Genomic DNA, 18,484 nt, shown 5'->3' with positions numbered 1-18,484 from the left:
AATCGAACCACCTCTCTGAGATCCTGTGCGAGTGTCCACCTCTGAGCCACTGCCACTTCTCATCTGCACTGGAGCCTCTCCTTCCTCACTAGTTCTTTCCTATCCAATCCTCAAGCTCATTTCCCACGAAGAAGCCAGAGGGGACTTTGAAGGGACGTCGAGTCTCACATCATTCCCTCTGTCTCAGACCCTCCAGTGGCTCCTACCACACGTGCTCTGGCCCCTTCCTTCCATCTGCCCGCACCTTGAACGTGATTCCAGCCACAGAGGCCTTCCACCTCTTCTCTGGACAGGCCGGATTTGTTTCCCTCCATGGAACACGGATCCTCTGTAGCTCCTCACGTGGCCCTCTCCTTCATGTTCACATCTCAGCCCAGCGGTCACCTCTGTATTGTCCCTTAGCCTGTGAAAGCATCTCCCTGATTTCTGCCTTAAGCTTCCTATGACAATCTCCCTGTGAGCATGTCTGTCTTCAGGTTACCCTTTTACATCCAGTCATGCTGGATCAGTGCCCACCCTAATGACTTTATCTTCACCTGAATCCGCCTCGAAAGACTCTTCTCAAGCTGACATTCTGGGCGCTAAGGACTAGGGCTTCAAAATGTGGGGAACACCCTTCAACCCATAATACTCCCATTACCCTATTTTATTTAGGGCCCTGATATTCAGCTTAAATTATCTCATTTATTTGTTTGTGTTCATTTTCTGTGTCCCCAGCTACAACATCAGCTACACAAGGGCACAAGTCTGGCCCAACCTCAGTCAGGTCCCTCTGCTCTGCAGGGAAGGGAGTGTACAAGCCTCCATTTCTACAGCATGGATCAGACAGTCCCCTCAGGTTCCTCATGAAATGAGATGACATCTGAGGACAGAGTGCCCACTCAGTAGAAAGTATTTCCTACACATTCAGCCCTTGCCTTCCAGGTCTGGTCTGAGGTCCGAGAAAGTTCCTGGTGACCAAAGGAACCAAGTCCAGAGAGACTTGTCTGGGGATGCAGAGGCTCCAGGTTTCTGCTAGGATCCCCCCTTCAAAGTTCCCACGTGCCCTCAAAGAAAGAACAATCCTGCTCTGGGGAGACCATAAATCTTTAGTTGACCATTGGGTTGAGTGGGCCTTTGAGTTTCCTTGGTGTTTCTGGCTGAATAAGGTTGAATAAAAAGAAGGGTGTAGCTCCTCAGATGCTTTTTGAGTTGCTGGTAAGAAAGGCTCTGCTTCTGGATGACTCTGCAGGGCCGGTTTCCTTGGGATCTGCTGCGCTGGCTGGAAACCTGTGTTGCAATGGCTCACTCAGCCGCCCCCAGAAAAGCTGACCCCCACTCATTCCACTTACTTCCTGATTTTATACCTAAATAGAGTCATACTTGCCAAGCTTAGAAACCAGCCAAGCTAAAAATACCCCCTCCTCAGACCTCATTTCTGTGTTTTCTGTAGGTTCCTTATTCTAAATTTATACCTCAGGAGACTGGAAATTGCTAGAAGAAATGCAGTGACTTCTGGCGGTGGGCAGCAGAGGGACCAGAAGATGGGCCTTGTCTGGGGGACTAGGCAGCTTGAGCCCTAGCTCTAAAGTTAGTGTGCTGTGATTCTGGGATGCCTTTCCCTTTGCTGGGCCACAGTGTCCCTCAGGTGAAGAAGCAGTCAAACTTGATGATCCAAGATATTTTCTTGCTCGTCTGTTCCTTGGCAGATGTCTGGTTGGTGTGCTAAGGGCAACTGTGTTCCTGGGAAAAGCTGAGGCAGACGCACCAGAACCGTTGACTCCTGTTCATTCATTAAGTATTTATTGAGCACTTGCTATATGTCAGATAAAAACACTCTACTCTCAGGGAACTCACATTCTAGTCAGAGGACACAAACAATAAACAAAATATACAGTCTGATTCTGATAAATGTTATGGAGACAAAGAAAGTAAAAAGGAGATATAGGGAATAAGGGTCCAATTTTAACTAAGGACATTAGGGAAGACCTCATTGAAGAGGTGGTCCTTGAATAAAACGGAGTGAGGCTGTGCCATGCAGACACCTCCAGGCAGGAGTGTACCTGGGGGACTCAAGGCCATTGTGGCTGGAATGGAGCCAGTGGGGACAGGGCTGGGAACTGAGAGAGGAAACATGGGCCATGGTGATGACATTGGCTCTTACTCTCAGTGGGATGAGGCACCGTTGGAGGGCTTTGAGCTGATGGGACCTCTGCTGACTTTTAGTTTTCCAGAATAATCTGCTGCTGAGTTAGTTCAAAAGAGACTGCAGAGGCTCCAGAATGGAAGCAGCAGACAATGCGGAAGACTGCTGCAAACCAGGCTGAACTGGTGGTGGCTCAGAGCTGCGTGGTGCGGGAGGTGGGAGAAGGGGTGGGAATCCACAGTGGAGGCTGAAGGCTTTGCTGACCGACTGGGTGCAGGTAGGGAGACACAGAGGCCAACTGTGACTCCACGGTTTCTGGTGTGAGCCATGATGGCACCGCCGTGAGCTCGGGGAAGACAGTGAGAGAGGAGAGATGGGGGCTTGGGTTTGGACCTGTAAGGAGGGCGACACCTGTTAGACATCCTCGTGGAGGAGCAGAGAGGGTCGAGGATGGGTGAGTCTGAAGTTCGGGAGAGGGTCTGGTCTGGAGTCACTGTCATGTACATCCACTAAAGCCACAGGCCTGGGCGAGCTCACTGAGATGGCGCGCGTGCGCGTGTGTATTCAAGCATTGAGCTCTGGGTCACATCAACATTGAGGGGACGAGCTGCAAGAAGGAGCCAGCCAGAGAGGCTGTCTGCTGATGTGACTCAGCTCACAGCTTAGGGTCCCCTCCCACACTATCTCAGTGAGCTCACCCAGCTCGTCTCTGGATTTTAGTTCTTTATCTATAAGGGGGAAGGGGACTCCAGGGTCCCCTCCCACTCGGATACCTGTGGTTCTAAGACATAGAATGGAGTTATGCCCAGATCTAGCATGAAACCCTTTCCTAGCTCTTTCTCAGAGCATCCAGGACCCAGGCTCCCACTTGAGCTGCCCCGTGGGGTGATGGCGCCTGCAGATGCCTGGAGCAACTGGTGAGGTGATGGGAGTGGACAGTGGGGAGGCCACTCCAACCAGCCTCCTACAGCCCCACCTGGGGAGGGAAGAGGGCCAGGCCTTGGGAGATTCAGTAGGGCGGTAGAGGCAGAAGCTACTTTATTCTGAAGCTGTTTTCCTCTATAGGCAAAGAGAAGCCTGGAGTTTCTCTTGTGACAGATGTCCAAAGGGGAGTATCTCTTTGGGTTATTAATCATGTATATGAATCTGAGTATTGTTTTTTAACAAAAAGGAGGATGGTCTTTAATGGATATCTCTCATGCCCTCACCCCTTGAGATTTTGAAAAACATTTCCCTCTTGGCCCACTCAGACATCATGCCTGAGTCCAGGTCCTTCCAGGATCTCTAGGATGCCATCTTGGGTAGAACGGAAGCAGCCCTGGTGCAGTGGGTGTGAGGCTCACTGGATTCCAGGCCTCAGAGGGTGTGAGCTTGACTTTGCAGGGTGCCTGATCCTGACCAGCTCCCGGTCAGAACCCTGAAGTGTCCTCAGTGAGCCCACACAATAGCCCTGCTGGAAAGTCTGGTTTTACTACCACTAATTAGTCACTTTCATTGCACACTTACCGTGTTAAGCATTTGACATATAGTAACACATTTTATCCACAAGAATCCTGCGGAAAACCTCATTCTAATTACGTTAGTGAATCGTAAAGACCATTGACTCCAGCTCCCCATCTTCTCTTGTCCTCACTATGAGATTCCAGGTTTGATGTGAACTTTTTTTGAACCCTACTTATAAGGTTCTTATTGGGTTTTGCAGTATTCTCTTTTTATAATCAAGCAAACTGAGGTGGAGAGAGATTCATTTACTTACCCAAAGTCGCTCAGAAAGTTGGAGATTTGTAGTCAGGTGTCCTAACTGTGCAATCTGTGGGCTTCAATCCCCTGCCATAGGGTTCCCTTATGCCTTAGAAGTCACCTCATATGACAGCTGGGAACACTGAGGTTCAGATAGGAGAAGTGCTTTGCTAGAGAGGGCTCTGACAGAACTGAGATCAGACCTGGGGGGACTTTTATGGGCTGCCCACTACTTATTTAATATTCTGTGAATATGCCCCTTGGGCATGACCCTGGGAGATGGTGGGAGGGTTCTTCTTATGGGGGCACTGGCTGGTGTCCCTGCTGCTTGGTGGTGCTATGACACTCACTGAGAGCTAGGACAGTCTCCTGAGACCAGGGACTAGTCTGAAGAGGCAAAGATGAGCCCATAGGACTCCTGTCCTCAAGGGATGTTCCAGTTACCCTCTCTGAACCACAAAGCAGTGTTGTGCCCTCACCCACTGGGGTCCTCCCACCGTCCCCACCTGCTGGGACCTGTCTCCCTCAATGTCCTCTGGGAAGTCTCCCTGGCCTCCCAGCAGTGGCTTCCTGTCCTTATCAGCACATTCGGAAGCCCTTTCTCTATTCCTGGGTACTTGGCTATATCTGTGTGTTCCCCTAAGTGCCCAGAAAGCCCCCCAAGGGCCAGGAGCATGTCTTACTCCACAAGTACAAGAGGACTCCACCACATTCTCAGACACACAGGCTGATGCGCTGTAATTTAACTTGCACTATTGGGATTGAGGCAGAGCTGTGTGACCAAGTGAGAATTAGAAGAATTTAGAAGGGGTAAAGGTTACTTCATGAGAGAGTTGTTTTGAAACAAAGGGAGAAATTACCCATATGAAAACAGGAGAGGTGGCATTTAGGAAGAGGAAGCAGCTTGAACAAGGCCTGGAGACAAAATTCCAAGGAAGTAGAAACTGAGGGGTCACATATGGGGGAAAGCAAGTCATTCCTTGTAGATGAGTCCATTAAGCAGGAAAGTGGGCACTAAGTTAGCTCCAAATGTCAATAGTACTGAAATTGAGAAACTTTGTCCTAGACCAAAAACTGTCAGCTGACCTCCCCACTGACAGCAGCCCAACAAGTGGTGACACCAACAGAAAAGCTGCTCACTGATACCAGTCTAAGAATTATGAGCAATAAGATAATGATGGTTTTTCAGTCATTAAGTTCCCGGGTGAATTTTACACAGCAAAGGCTAACTGATATGCAACACTGGCTCTGGCTGGTCCTTTGTTGGGCATGTATGTGTGGATGTGCTCCCACTCTGTGCAACTGGGAATGAAGAGCTGGCTGACTGAATGGAGGGACACTCTATCCTGCAAATATTTGCCCCCTAACACACCCATGTGGGCCAGTTGCTGTTCTAAGTACTCTAAAAGTTTAATTCAATTCATCCCTATGATAACCTCATGAGATACTGCTCCCATTTTACAAATGAGAATCTAAGACTCAGAATGATTAACTTGCACCCAGTTGTATGGTTACTAGGTAGGGCCAGAACTTGGATATCTGGCCCAGAGTCCATGCCCTTGGCCACTGCTCCACACTCACTCCTGCAGAGATGGCTTGGCTTTACTGTGCTCCGTCCTCTATGGCCTAATTGCCCTCCTTGCCTCCCTGTCCCCACTAGCTTGGCCACTGGTGCAGCTCCCAGGTGGCTATAGTGTACCTCTGGTATGACACATGCACCTTGAAACAGGACTCCAGGAGGGTGAGTGTGAGCCATGGTTCACTGGGTCAGAATCCAACCTTGAGGGGCTGGGCTTATAGCTCAGTGGTAGTACGCTTGCCTAGCACGTGTTAGGCACTGGGTTTGATTCTTAGCACCACATATAAATAAATAAAAATAAAGGTCCATGAACAACTACAACTACCCCCCCCACAGAGGTACATATACATATACATATACACATACACATTTTATATATACATAAAATTCAACCTTGAACCCAGCGCCAATGCTCAGTTGCCAGGGAAACTTGAGCAAGTTCCATAATTTCTCTGAGCCTGAGTTTCCATTACTAGCAAAATGAGGCCAGATCATCAGTGTCCAGAAACCAGTAAAACACAGGATACAGTCGTAGACACTGATGACTTGGTGACACAAGTTCCTGCTTTTAAGGCAAACATGAAGTAAACATAAGGAGGGTGGGAAGGACTGAATATCAACATGGACCTACAGGGTATTTGTAAGGATTATGTAGATGTTGGTTGTGAAAGCGTTTAAAGTGTGTGGTGGCATGTGCTCAGGGGCAATTAGTGGAGTCTACATTCCAGGCTGTTGAAATTGATTCCTAAGTCTATGGCTGTGACTTGACCTCCACTCTGGGGGACTGAGGAGTGGGCAGAAGGAAGGGAGTCAGCAAGGTGACAGTGGCTTTGAAGACCTCCAGAAATTAAAAAATAACTTTTCTTCAAAAAAGCTGGAGTTTGAGCATTTCTCTCCCTCGCTCTGATTACAATGGAGTACGTGCTTCTGCCATTACGGTGGAGCGTTGACCCGCCCAGATTCTACAGCTGGATGTTTGGGCTCAAGTTCCAGATGCAACCTTGGACAAATGTTTAGAATCTTTGGGCCCCAGTTTCTCATCTGTCAAGATGGGGATAATAATGGACCCTGTCTCACAAGATCATGGTGAGGGTTAAATGAGTTCAAGTGCAGAACAGCACACTGCATACGCTGCTGTTGAAGTGTTCACTGTCTGCCATTATTCTGTCTTGCCTCCCCTCCCGCCTCCCTGCTAGCCTCCCTGAATTCTAAGAATTCTGGCTGACAGAGGAGTGACATGTTCCCTCCTGCTACCAGTTCTTTCAGTCCAAAGGTCATTTGTTCCTTTTAGGGGCTCTGGAAATTTCCCTCCTACATTACCCACTCCCCTTTCTAGAATTCCACACCTCATTCTTTACTATTGTTATTATGAATCAAAACTACAAAGGGAATGTATGGTTATTGTATAAAATTAGAAATGTACAAATGAGCAAGAAGAAATGAAGTCCACATTCCACCATCCAGGAACTACGGCTAACATTTTAGAGTCTATCTCTCTTCCAACTTTCCCCCACTCAATACATTTGTTTAAATAACTATGTACATATATTTAGGGCAGGAGGCCAACATTCTCAGCCTCAGGCCCTGCGTAGAGGCTCTACAGTTGGGTGGGGCACAAGATCACAGTTGACTGCTGAGCCCAGAACCCTAGGAGGCAGGAGCAGGACCTTTCTGCCTGACTCCAGCATCCTTCCCAACCCCCAGCTGGGCCTGGAGCTGCTTTTTCCCAGCCCTGCATGCAATGCCCATCTTGGAGCTGCTCTTGATCCCTCCCAGGAAGGCAGCTGGTTGTGTAGGGGTATTGTGTCAAAAGGAAAACCTTGCAGGCATGTCCTTGGGAATGAATTAGGCCTTTATGTGAAAGCTGTTCTGCCACACCCCACTTCTGGTAACCCACTCTGAAAGCTGGCTGTGACATCACTAATGACCGAGATAGTGAGGGGATGGGTGGGAGCTTGCAGAACATTTGCAGTTTAACAACAACTGGAGAACTTACTGACAAATTCAAAGGTGGCATTTAATCAGGCTTTTTCTTTTCTTTTTTAATTTTAAACCAGGCTTTCTCAACTCCTCCCGAACCCAGTACAGTAGAGTTCACTTTGACTCTTTACCATGAAACTGCTCAGAAATCTTAAAATGCATAACGGTTATAATTTATGAGCACAAATGCTGTGCCAGCCACTTTATATAAATTATATTTAATCCTCATCTCAAGTGGCCAAGGCAATAAGGAAAATGTTGATTAGCAAATCCAGTGGCTTGACCCAGGCCCTGCTGCCAGTAAGAGGTAGGAAGACTTGAACCCAGGCAATCAAACTCTACAGCCTACAGTAAAGTTTATTTTTTGCATAAAAATTAAGGTGTTTTATTAAAGTGACACACACCAGTTATAAATCAAAAGGGCTGGGATTGGGCGTGTAGCATGTGCTAGAGTACATACTTAGCATGTGCAAGACTGTGGGTTCAATCCCAAGCACCAGGGGAAAATCAAATAGAGCTAAAGACATGGCAAAAACCAGTAGCTCACATTGCAGCTCTTCCTATTCCCCTGCCCTCCTCCTCTGAAGTAGCCACTTTCAGCTCAGCAGCTGTTTTTTTCTGCTCTTTACTCTAGATTTCAAAATATTCATTTAAATGCCATTTCCCAATTTTTTTTTTAGAATAAAGAATTCCATCCCCCATCACTTCTTTGTTTTCTCTACTTATGGCAATTTCTCCAGTTCCTTTCATATGTCTATCAAAGGTCTAGTAATTTCTGCCTCTAGTCACACCTACCGCCCTATCACCCCTGGAGACTTCCTCCCCAGTGCTCTGTCCACTGCTTCAGGATGAGCTGGCTCTACTTTGGTTGGTCCCGAGACTCCTCTTTGCCTGTGCTTGTGCCGAAACTCCTGTTTCTGGATACCATGACTTCGTCTTTCATGATTTTGAGTTTTTGAGACTTGCGTGTTTGAAATGTTTTTATTTCCTCGTCACATTTAAAAAAATTTTTTTTAGTTGTCAATGAGACCTTTATTTTATTTATTCATTTATTTATATGCGGTGCTGAGGACGGAACCCAGTGCCTCACAGGTGCTAGGCAAGCGCTCCATCACTGAGCTACAACCCAGCCCTTCCCTTCACATTTTTGATTAGAGCATTCTAGTTATACATAATAGTTGGGTTCATTTTGACAAAATCATACATGCAGGGAATTTGATTTATTCCATATTAGTTCCCAAGTGTCCCCCTTCCCCTCCTTCCTCCCCCTGTTCTCCTCCTTTCACTCATTTATTTTTGCTTGGTGCTTTCTTTATACAGATACATCAGGTGGAGTCCGCTGAGGTATATTTATGCGTGCACACAGTGTGATTTTGTTAAACTCGTTCTGCATTTCCTCCCCTTTCTGGTCCCTCCTGCTCCCTCTGTATCTTCCACTCCACTGATCTTCCCTGTATCCTTATGACACCCACTGTAAGCGCAGAAGGACGGCGAGCAGACCTCCACGGATTCAGAGAAGCCTTTATTCCTTCACGAACTCGGGCACCATTCGGATTCACTTTCTGGATGGGAAAATGGCTGTCCATTACAGAGGGGACTCTGGTTTTATAGGGTGAGCATGATGAGTATGATGAGCATGATGTAATAATCATTGGAAATGGTGCATGCGCAGTTTTGACCACCAAGGGCTAGTTGTACAGGTTAAAAACCAGACCCCGAGGGATGAGCATTCAAATCTTGTCCATTGTCATTCAGGACTAGGTTGACACCAGGAAGGCCACGGTTTAGGGCCTGGCATTCCATATCCGCCCCTTTCCTTTAGGGCCCATTGTTATCAGGAATGTATTGGGAGAGGTTTAATGTTTGGCCAATCTCCTTTCCCACTTCCTGAGCCACACCATCCCAACATTTTCTTGGGGAGTTATCTTATAGGAATATTATTTTCCATAACCCTTCACCCATACCTCCTTTCCCCCCTTATTTTAGCTTCCACAGATGAGAGAAAACATTCCACCCTTTATTTTTCCCTTCACATTTGATCCATCACTGGGTATAAAATTCTGGGTGGAAATCACTTTCCTTCGGAATCATGAAGGCATTTCTCCATGGTGTTCTGTTCAGTGTTTCTGGTGAGAAGTTTGATGCCCTTCCAATCTCCATTCCTTTGTCTATTGGGTGTCTCTCTCTGGGGTTTTCCACACATTCTCTTTACCCTTTGGTTCTAAAACATGTTCTGATGTGAATCTGTTTTTACTCATTGTACTGGGCTGCTTCTATTGAAAATTTTATTTATCATATTTTAAGTTTTGAAAAGTTTTCTTTTATGATTGCTCCTTTTTCATCAAATTCTATTTTTATGCATATTCTACCAAAGTTACCTTTTAGATTAACTAATAGGTTCTTCTTCTTAAGTGTTTCCCTGCTTGCCATATAGTGTGTTGCCTCTGAGCTCCCCTTTTCCTATGTTTTGACCTCTTTCTTTCATTGACAATGTCTAGTGATCCCTCATATTTAAGAGCAAAGCAGTGTTTGCAGTCTAGTAGTTGTCAGAATAGGGCGACCTGCTGGCTAGAAGGTTTTTTGACCAAGAATCCTCAAATAACATTTTGTGGAGGTCTCTTCCTAGGCCTGGAGGATGGGGGTGAAGAATAAGCTCAGTCTATCCTGAAAGGAAACTTCTGGTTATTTGCCTGGAAGGGCAGTGACCTCACCGTGGGTGTTTCAGGAGTAGCCAGAGAATTGAAAAAAATCCATCATTAATCTATAGTTTTAAAGTAAACTCCCAGTTTCAAAACTCCTGTCGCACTGTCATCTGCTGTGACTCATGTCCTGGAGTACTGAGCATATCTGGTTCAATTTTTCCAGATAATACACTTTTGGCCTTTACCACGGAAAAAGAAGAGGGGGTGGCCTTCTATTTCTTAGCTGGGGCTTCATCCCTGACTTCTGTTGGACCTGACTTTAAGCACCAAATTCTTAGAGATTCTGTGTAACTCCTCAGTTCACTTCTCATCATTTCCCTCTTGTACACAGGTGGATTATGACTTCCTCAGCTCTACTCAGAGACTGCCCCCCTACCTACCCACCTGTCAAAATGTTTGGAAATCTTTCCTTCCCAGTGGTCAACTGACTTATTCTCTTTATCCCTTGACTTAATGGTTTATTTATTTATTTATATTTTTTCATTGTCAATGGATCTTTATTTTATTTATATGTAGTGTTGAGAATCAAACCCAGTGCCTCACATGTGCTAGGCAAGCACTCTACCACTGAGCTACAACCCCAGCCCTTAATGGTTTCTTAATTTCATTATTAGTGAGTTTTTGCAGGGTGGTGAGTGTAATATAATATAAAGTTGCTCCCCTGCCCTTTCCGCTGCAGTTATTTCCCCGCCTCCCAACTTCTTGTCAGTCTGTGAACATCCTAGCTAGCTGTTGGTTCATCAGTCAGCTTGCAAGTATCCTTCTCCGTTATTGGTCCCGTTAGCCTGCGGAATTTGACCGCTTAAGGATAGCTCCCCGTCATTTTTTCTCTCTCTCTTCTCACTTTCATGCTTTCTCTCTCCTACTCACTTTCTTTCTCTCTCCTCCTCGCTTTTCACACTCTCTCTTGCACGAGCTCTCTCTCTTTTCCTCTCATTTCTCTCTTACCCTACAGGGAAACACTCTGTTTGCTTAATAAACCTTCTTATGTGAGTTCCCATGTCCGGAGTGGTTTCTGGGTTCTTCCAGTGAGTGAAGTGAGATTTGGGAAGATGTATCAGTTATCCATTGTTGCATAATAAATTAAAGGCTAAAAACATCAATTTATTTTTTCTCAAGGTCCTATGGATTGTTTGGGTGGTTCCTCTGCTGGTTTCACCTGTGCTCACAGCTGCAAGCAGCAGTTGGCTGGGTTGGAAAACACAAGCAGTCCTTGTTCACATCCGGTGGTTGATGCTCGCTGTTGGCTGGGGTGCCTCAGTTCTTCTCATGTCCCCTCATGCTCCAATTAGCCAAACTAACTTATTTAAGGGGTGCTCTCAGGACAATGTGCCAAAGGTTAAAGAACATCACTTCCAGTGAGTTATACTAGACGAAGCAAGTCAGCTCAGACTCAAAATTTTTTCTCTTGACGGGAAGAATGGCAAAATCATATTGTAAAGATGCATACATACAGGGGTAGGAGAAATTGTTGAGCTATCTTTACCCCCAGAAAAGTCTATGATAGAGGGAGAAGAAATAAATTCAGGAAGATCAATTGATGTTTAGTTGAACGTCTTCCCATGCTCTTTGTATTACCCCCCACCACTAACATCTGGGTCTGGACATTAATATCTTTCTTGAATTTTGCTAACCAAACCCCCATGATTCTAAGTAGTTGTAAGTACCTATACCATAGCCTTGCACTGGGAAGTGGAGTACAGCCCAGAGAGTCTCATCAATGGGTTTGGAATTGGGGAAACTCAGGTTCAAATCCCAGTTCCATTGCTTACTGTCCTATAACATTAGACAGGCTCTCTGAGCCTCAATTCCCTTGTATATAAAATGTGGTTTTGAGTACAATAAATGAAATGGCAAATGTTAAATTCATACTTAACACAATGTCTGGCACAGAACAAATGATCAATAAATAGTAGCAACATTAAGTGCTTTTGGGGGACAAATATTACATCTCTAATAATTTAACCACTGGTGATGCAATTTGAGAAAAGGAGACTAATTTAAATCCAGGCTCCTGCACATCATACTTTACGGGACTGCTGTAAGGATCCAGTGTATTAAAACAGAAAAAGCTCCCAGAAGAGTGCCTGGCACATGACAAATGCTCAGCACGTCTTGCGTACACCCAACATTATGTCACAGCACCAAGCATGAGTGAGATTCTGCCAGGGTCACTGGGATGACCATCACCATAGTGTGTCCAGGCCTGCCAGGAACCGTGTAGCGGGTGGTGGTGGAGTCTACAGCACACAGTGGAACTAGGTAGCAGTGTGAATGGCATCATGTTTGCTCTCAAGGGTTCTTCTAATCCTTCTCTCTTTCTGGGGTGTTAGCTCTCAGGTGTGCCCAGTGCTAACCCTGGGTCCCATGAATGAGTCTCAGGGGACTAAGAACCACTGGTACTGTATGGAACACACCATGTGTGCACATGCATTTTTCTAGTTTACAACTTATATCAGATTCTCAGAAAGGTCAATACTCTGCAAACTTCTAATTAGACATCGCAACTCTAGAGGCTCTCCTACATTTCCAAGGTGTATGTTTCTAATGTGTTTTGAGTTGAGAAGTAAAGTTATATTAGGATTGATTAAAGTGGGAGTCAAAATGATCTGAAAAGGAGCCCGATGGTTTCTCCTGTCAGGGAGGGAAATAAGCTTCATGAAGTGATAATCTATGAACTCCATCTTCACTGCTCGTTGGCTTGCTTTTGCAAACTGTCTGGCCTTTAGCTGTTTGCAAGTGTGTCTGTCTAGATAGTGACCATCACTGAAGTGAGCTGTTTTTCACCTTGTCCATGCTATGGGCATTTAAAGTATTTATCTGGCAGCCTACATACCCTGAGCATACTCTACCCTAACCTCCAGATACATCAAAGACATTCCTCATGCTGCCCCCGGAATCATGTGAGAAGGGTTGGACTTGTTTGGTGAGTTGCAGGGGCATCTCTATTCCTTGAAGGCATTTCACATACTGATTCTTCTCATATAGCCACATTCCTGATCCAAAGCATCAAATTTTAAGGCTTGGGTTTTTCTCATGGACATGGTGTTGTATGATTTTTAAGAGGAAAAGAACAACAAAACCAAAAAACAATCCCAGCAGAATTGCAACATCCAAGCTAAATCTTGTTCCCCCTAAAGTTTAATTCCTTATCATCTTCCACTTGTGACTTAAAGGCAAAAGATAGTTCGCCCAAACTCTTTGAAATATTTGCTGGCTGATCTTCCCGGGGAAGAGTAGTGCAATTCCACTGGAGATCACTGGAGCCTGACCCCAAGTATCCTGGGACATTTGGAGGCAAGCGGGAAGAAAATTCTGGATTCCATTGTGCCCCAGTGTAAGCTCTAAGCAAATCCACTGCACAGTACCACTTTCTACCCTCCTGGAGGCTGCTTCTCCTCACCTCCCTGTCCTTGCCTACTCTTGATTCTAGTCAGCACTGATCCCCTGGTGGGGACCTGGGTAGATTGCCAGATCCAGGACAGCTGGAGGCCAGGATTCCCCAGTTAGCCTGGCCATGAAGAAGGCCCTTCCCCATGACCCTCACCACAGGGATTATTTGGTGACTCACTTGAATGAGGCATCATAAATTTCTTCCTAATAGCACACTTGTCATTGAACCATTCCAACAATTTGGCATGGCAAGCAATTTGGCCTAAGGCAGCAGAGGTAATCCTCTGTTTATAAAGTATCTCCTGCTGTGTGCTGGAGAGGGCAGAGGACCACCAGGTCCATGTCATTATATTTGTCTGGAGCTCTTTATAGATGAGGGAATGGAGTTATGGGGAGGTCATATGAAAAACGGATTTAAATCCTGGTTCTGCATTATGTTAAGTAAAATAAGTCAGACTCAGAAAATCAAGGGACATATCTTTTCTCTCATTTGTGGATGCTAGTTAGAAAAAAAAGGCGGAGGGATTTCATGAAAACAGAATGGGGACCAGAAAGGGAATGAACCAAGGGAGAAAGGAGGGAAGGGAAAGGGGAAGTTCTGAGATATGAAATTGACCAAATTATGTTATGTGCATGTATGAATATGTAGTAATGAATTCCATTATTATGTGTAAGTATAATGTACCAATAAAAAATAAACAATGATTTAAAATAGGAAAAAAAATTCTGGTTCTGCCATTTTCAAACTGGGTGACCTTAGGCAGTTTCCTTAATCTCTTTGGGCTCTCTGTTCCCCATCTCTGAAATGGGGATACTGTTTACGATTCAGGAGGTACACGGCTTTCAGCAGTGCCAACACACAGCAAGCATCCACCAGCGCAGTTGTCGGTACTACCAACTCCAGTCAGTGTTACGTGCCTTCCTTTGGCTGTCGGACCACCTCCCCTTTGCTCCTGTGTCCTCTGCTGTGGCACTCTTCCTTCTCACTTCTTTAAAAAGAATGGTGGACACTCCAACTACATTATATTATTTAATAATTTCAGCTAGTATTTGAGTGAGGTTATAATTATCCCTAGTTGACACAGATAGAAACTGAGGCTGAGCAAATTTGGATGACTTCCCCAAGGCCACCACTAGGGGTGTGATAGTGTCGGGGTTTGAACCTGGATCAGACTCTAAATTTATTCTCCAACCCAACAGCTCCCAGGGGAAGCCTATGATCATGCACCAGCTGCCACCAGAGAAGTTCCGGATGCAGTCAAGTATTTTTGTCATTGCATTCTTCTCAGGCAGTTCATTCCCTGGCTTCTGGACAGTTGCCAAGGAGGTGTGCATGAGAGGGCAGAAGGACTTCTTTTGGAGGATCAGGCAAGGCAGTGAGGCAACAGAGCTGTCATTGACTGCTCCCTTGTTAGTGCCAGGCTCCATGTTGACATGTACAGCTTAGTTAATGCACACAACACTGCTGCAAATGAGTCCTCAAGCAGTCTCTTCTTCTTCTTCTTCTTTTAAATATATTTTAGTTGTAGTTGTGGATGCTCTTTTATTTTATATATTTATTTTTATGTGGTGTTGAGGATCAAACCTAGGGACTCCCACATGCTAGGCAAGCGCTCTACCACTGAGCCCAGCCCCAGCCCAAGAAGTCTCTTCTTCACAGAGGAAAATGAGGCACAGAGATCACGTCACTCACCCCAGCCTGCACTTGGGTGTCTTAACGGTGTCATTACTCTTTCCACCTACTGCCTCCAGTCAGTGTGGATAAAGTTGGGCTAGAGCACTCAGTTTGGAAACTACCCCCAGGTCAAACATCCTCAAACCACCACTGTAGAACAAATTCATGAACCTTCTTTTTCTTCCAGTGCCTCCCAGTCCTCTCGCTAAGTTTCCTTGAGCATTCGAGTTTCTGTGTACTGTATTTTACTACATAATCATCACAGGTTTTTATGCCAATTTTTTTTTTTTTTTTTTTTTTTTTGCAAAAAAGTGGGGTGTGATCGTTATGTGAATTTTTTTTTTAATTGTGCTGGTGTCATTTAAAAATCATTTATTATTAAAATGTCTTTGGTCCACTATTAGGATGCACAGAATGCTTGTGAATATATGTTAAAATTGAATTGTCCAAAGATGGAAATCATTGCTTTGTGACAGTTTAACAAACATTTTTCCAGTCTAAAAAAAATTAACATTAGTTTTATCGATTTATGCATTATGACCAAAATATTACACTTCAGAAAATTTACTATAGTGTTTGAAGTATGGACTTACAAAATTCAACCCTCAGTGTCCGAAGGTTCTGTGCCAGTCTCATTGGTTTTGTTACCTGACCCGCTGCCCTCAGTACTGGCTGTGTTTACTGGCCTTGGTGCCGCAGTGCTCTAAACAAACCACACACGTTGGCTTTCAGAAATAAACTGACGCTGCACATGAACTGAGGTGTCAGGGACCAAGAAGTTCTCATTCGGAGAACATTCTGACCTTTACAATAAGCAGCAGCGCCCCTCCCCCCCTCCTGGCTGATAATTCTGACAGTATGGCACCTATGGCGCCCACGGCTTCTCTTCCGGGACTACACTTTCCCGCCGGCGCGAACTTCACCTTCCCGCCAGCACGAATTTGCACCCTATCAGGAACCCAGCAGAAGAATACAACCAACCAGGCTGCACCTCGTCATACCCCTCATTCCCTCAGCATAAATACCCGTGAGAACAATAAAAATTTGCAGCTTGATCAGAATTCCTGTCTTGCTGTCTCTCCCTGCATCTCTTGTCCCTTCATTCCTTCTCTCTTAGGTTTGCCATCCGCGTTGATGTCCCGCGGGTCGGGACAGTTGGCGCCCAATGTGGGGCTCGAGCCTTTGTTTGAGAAGCGAACGCTGCCCTCTAGGGAAGACTTGGCCAAGCGGGATTCGGGATCGCCTCGGTAGACGCGACCGGGAGTCAGATCCAGGAGGAGAGTGAGGCCAGCGCAAGGTGAGTGACGCACCATGGGACAAGCAGTTTCGTCACATGATTTGTTTCTGACGGGTCTCGAGGAGGCCCTCAAGACTCGGGGAGCGCGTGTTAAGAAAAAGGATTTAAGATCATTCTTTTCATACATAGAGGATTTGTGTCCTTGGTTTCCCCTCGAGGGGTCAATTGATGGTAAAAGGTGGCTCAGAGTAGGAGACTGCCTCAAAGATTATTATGAGACTTTTGGTCCTCAAAAGGTGCCTGTCACTGCCTTTTCTTATTGGAATTTAATTAATGAGATTCTTAAAAGCTCACCCTTTGACAGTGGTACTTTAAAACTTGTAAAGATTGGGGAGCAGGCAATGCAATCCACCTCTCGCCCCCCATCGGCATGCCCTTCGGTTAGTATTCATATGCCCCCTACTCAGCCTTCTCAGGACCCTGGGACCCTCCCAGACCCCGGGAACCTCCCAGACCCCACCTTACCAAAAAAGTCCCCTAAAAGTCCCCCTAAGATTTATCCGGTTTTAAATCCCCATGATGAGTTGACCCCAGAGGATGAGGCTACCCTGGAGGAGGCAGCGGCTCAACACCATTCTCCAGACCTGCCACCTCTTAAAAATCCACCTCCCTCTTATATATCCCCTGCCTTTCGTGCTCCGGCCCTTCAGGGACCTACTGCCCCCCCAGACATTTTTTCCCCACTTCCCTTGCCTAATCTAACCCCTTTACGCGAGTCTCTCCAACATAGGCGGGAACAAATCCAACTTTTAAAAGAACTAAAAGCCCTTGATGCCGAGCTTCGCTCACTGGCCTTGGGCACGGAGTTAACACAAACTGGCCCAAGACCCCTCAATACTCGTAAGGTGAAGCCACGTGGTCAGCCTGTTCTTGCCTTTCCAGTCACTCGCAGTCAAGCAGATCAGCCCGCACAAACTGAAGCAGAGAATTTAAAAGGAAGTCAGGAAGAGGAATCAGGGGAGGAACAAGAGGTAGAACCAGAGAGGGAACAAGAGGAGGACCAGGAATCAGGGGATGAGGAGGAGCACACCTCTGGACAGAGTGGAGCCCTTGGTTCTTATAAAAGGCTGAGCCTCCGCTTTCTTGAAAGACTTAAAAAGGCTTGTACACAGTATGGCCCCACTGCACCTTATACACTGGCCTTGCTAGAGAACCATAGTACACAGTGGCTCACCCCTAATGATTGGAAATTTTTGGCCCGAGCCACCCTCAGTGCGGGTGACTTCCTGTTGTGGAACGCAGACTTTAGGGAATACTGTCGGGAAACTGCCCAAAAAAATTCAACCAAGGCTTCCTCTAAATCCTGGACCTATGTTAAACTAGTGGGTAATGCGCCATTTGATACTAACCCTAAACAGGCACGCTTTCCTACTGGGCTCCTAGCACAGGTTCAAACTGCTGGTTTGCATGCTTGGAGATGGCTCCCTCAAAAGGGCTCGGCCACCACCTCCCTAGCAAAAATTCGTCAGGGTCCTGACGAGCCTTACAGTGACTTTGTTGCCCGGCTTAATCTAACTGCGGAGCGCTTACTTGGACCAAGTGAAAACGAGAGCTCCTTTGTAAAATATCTTGCCTTTGAAAATGCCAACCCAATATGTCAAGATGTTCTTTGGCCCCACAAAGATAAAGGGGACCTTTCTGACTTCATTAGGCTGTGTGCCGGGGTAGGAACAGCCGATGCCATGGGTCTCGCCATTGGTGCCGCCTTCACCAAGGCCCTTCACCACCCTGGCCCACGTACTTGCTTTACTTGCAAACAACCTGGCCATTTTGCGCGAGACTGCCCAACAGGGAAACTGGGTCAAGGACCCATATCTCCTCAAACAAGGACTAAACCACCTCCGCTCACCCTTTGCCCTAAATGTGGTAAAGGTTGCCACTGGGCCAAGGAGTGTAGATCCAAGACCAATGCCCTTGGACAGCCTATTCCCTCTAACTTCTCGGGAAACTCCTCTCGGGGCCAGCCCCTGGCCCCGACCACCCCCAGAGCAAA

The sequence above is a fragment of the Sciurus carolinensis genome, chromosome 12 (genome assembly GCF_902686445.1).
Source record: "Sciurus carolinensis chromosome 12, mSciCar1.2, whole genome shotgun sequence".
NCBI lineage: Eukaryota > Metazoa > Chordata > Mammalia > Rodentia > Sciuridae > Sciurus > Sciurus carolinensis.
This window is presented reverse-complemented; position numbering follows the sequence as displayed.